The 3,013-nt window shown below is 36.8% G+C and overlaps 1 long non-coding RNA gene across 1 annotated transcript; it reads right to left on the bottom strand.

The window, feature by feature from the left end:
- Positions 1-590: 590 nt before the first annotated feature.
- On the bottom strand, positions 591-1,733 carry LOC309508667. Its single transcript, XR_014209657.1, has 3 exons — positions 1,393-1,733; positions 1,241-1,301; positions 591-665 (listed from the first exon to the last, which is right to left on the bottom strand). It is a non-coding gene; the product is annotated as an uncharacterized lncRNA (long non-coding RNA).
- Positions 1,734-3,013: the final 1,280 nt, after the last annotated feature.

Below are 3,013 nucleotides of genomic sequence, written 5' to 3'. Positions count from 1 at the left end.
GAGGGTTAACCAATCATGTTCAAAGAAGGTGAAACAACTAATAGCAATTGTTTCAGCGTGGTAATGGAAAAGATGACTTTTCTTTCTTTCTTTCTTTTTTTTTTAAAGAAATGTGTGTTTAGTTTTATTTGTATACTATATTATTTGATTAGTTGGTCAAATAGTGTTTTGATGACACTGTGAATGAAAATGCAATACTGCATGGTAAGCTTTAGGCAAACACAAAATTGTAAGTCCAAACAAAATCACACAAAGCAAAAAAGTTTCTGCTGCGCTTCTCTTTTGAGATTTTTTGAAGTGCTGTTTTGATCAAAATATCATACAATGCTAAAATAACAAAATAATAATTAGAAATAATAATAATTCAAAGATTATGTATTCCTTGAAGACATGACATTGATTCAACATACAGATTTTGTAAAAAATAAAATAAAAATAAAAACCTTTTCAACTGTTTAGTATTAAATGTTTCATTGTGACAACATTAAAACAACAATTGACATTATTTCAACCATATTTCAACTTTGAGGGTCAGTCATGTGCCAATTATGACTGAAAAGAAAAGTCTGTACTGTTGGCCTCAAAAGAAAATTGAACCAAGGGCGTAGGTTTGGCCTCAGCTTTGGTGGGGACATCCCCCTCCCCCTCCCCCTGGAATGAGTTTTCTATATGTAATTAAATAATGAACAAATGAATAAAATACACACGTATCATATAGTATGCATTCAACATAACAAATCCATTATTATTATCTATTATTATTATTATTATCCATGATTACAGTATTCCATTAATACTAAAATTGTATCTACTATTCTATATCAAATTCTATTGATATATTCTATTCTTAAATATTAAATTCTTAGGCTACACTCACTCACAAATACATTACATAAATAGAATGTAGAAACGAAAAATGTCTCAGATCCACTGTTTATGTTGACTGCAAGATTCTAAGTTAAGGTCAGCTAATTAACATTCAGTGACTTGCTAACGTCGCATTCTATCATGATAGCGTGACTTCTATGAGTCTATCAGTGCTGTGCTGCACAGCCTAATCAATACTCTTAACCTTAGTTGAAAGATTGCTGCTGCTAGGTTTAACTGTAACAACATGGTAACACATAACGTTACTATCACCAATCAATACTATTTTCCACAGTAGAATCTGCATTTGAAAGCCTGGTCAGTCACTACTACTGCTAGTTTATTTGTGTGGCTAGTTATTTTGCCTACTTACACTCTGCTTTATGAAAAAGCTTCGTATGTCCCCTTTCTTCTTCTTGGGTGGCATAGCTGATCTATCTACAAAGTACAAAAAGTGGCAAAAAACGGAATATTACAATGTTTTACTCTGGCCTTTGTATGTGGCAGAGAGACAGCCCTGGTAACTTTTCGTCGGCGTCGTCGACGCGCGCGCGCACACACACACACACACACACACACACACACACACACACACACACACACACACACCACCCGCTCGCTGCCAGTGCAAGCACAAAAGTAGTCCCGGCCCGCGCGTGTAGCCTGTCAGATACACCGCCGCCAATCAAATTACGGCGTTTCTTGTACTGTCGTTGTTTTGGCCGTTGGAATCGATCCAAATAGCAGCGCAAAGATCCAAATAGCAGTTCAAAGGAGCTTGCTAAATATTGGTGGGGACAAATTTGTCATCTCAAAATATTGATTGGGACTAGTACCTAGCGTCCCCCCCTAAACCTACGCCCATGAATTGAACACAAAACACAATATGCTAAATGAATGAAACTGCACTTTATTCTGTGCTCCTGTTATTAGATGCAAATATGATTTCTGAATTTACATTGGATTTTCCCTTCAAACCATGAATTTCCATTCTATCTTTCTTTACTTGGGCAATTTCATCATCTGAACTGATGTGCCCCTCTCAATAATCAAAACCCTAACCCCAATATTCAAAATCTCTAGAATTACATTGTCACTAACTGACTGACCAGAAAACTCTGGAGTATCTCCATTGAATAAGGGCATATGGCTGTTGCTAGGGGTTTGATTTCTTCTACCTATCTCTAAGCCATTATAATTACATTAATATGATAGATTTTGAATGAAGAATTTGATAGCTTCTGTAACCCGTTCTTCATATTGTACAGTGACCATTTTCTGGATATTTTGAACCATTTGTATAGATTTTAATAACTATATGTGTTACGAACTGCTCCGAGACACGAAGGGTGAGGATCCAAATGCAGTTTATTTAAAGTGTTATTCAGAATTGCAGTCAAAATCCAGGCAAAGGTCATACACAGGCAGGCAATCCAACAAACAGACAAATCCAGAGGGTGAGGCAAAAACAGGAAAACCAGGACACGGGCAGAGATCAAGAACCAGGAATAACAACAACAAAGCAAATGCTCAGAAATGCAGTGGAATAACATACAAGACTTCGCAGGGAATAATGAGGTGAACCAGGCTTATATAGGGTGAACTAAACAATATAATGAGACACAGGTGAATGTGATAATCAGGGATGATGAGTCCGGGCAGTGAATTATGGGAAATGTAGTTTGAGTGAAGAAGATAGTCTGGTGTGGAGTGCCCTCTGGCGGCTCTCATGGGCACTCCAGCTTGTGACCGTTACAATATGGAGATAAGCATTTTGCAGTTAACCCCCTGAGGTCTCCGGTATCGCCGGCGATACCAGCTCGCTTTTTTTTTATCAATGTAAAAGAAACTCATAAATACTCTGTTGACTTTGATTTTCCATAGGAGTTTCATACATCAATCGATTCTGTTAAATGTGTATTATTTTTGTGTATACTCACAATAAAAACAAAGTGTTGTGCTTTTTGCCAAATAAAGAAAAATAAACACGAAGCGAGTTCTGCCTTCTCTCTGCCAGTGAAGTCCATTCTGAAACGCGTCCGAAAATGAACAATAACTGAGCGAATACTCAGTCAAACAGGCATACAGACACACGGGCATGAAGCTTGAATTCTCTTCTTTTAAATGAAGTAATTTATATAAAAAA

This window comes from Leuciscus leuciscus (assembly GCF_965113295.1).
Source record: "Leuciscus leuciscus genome assembly, chromosome: 10".
NCBI lineage: Eukaryota > Metazoa > Chordata > Actinopteri > Cypriniformes > Leuciscidae > Leuciscus > Leuciscus leuciscus.
This window is presented reverse-complemented; position numbering and strand designations above follow the sequence as displayed.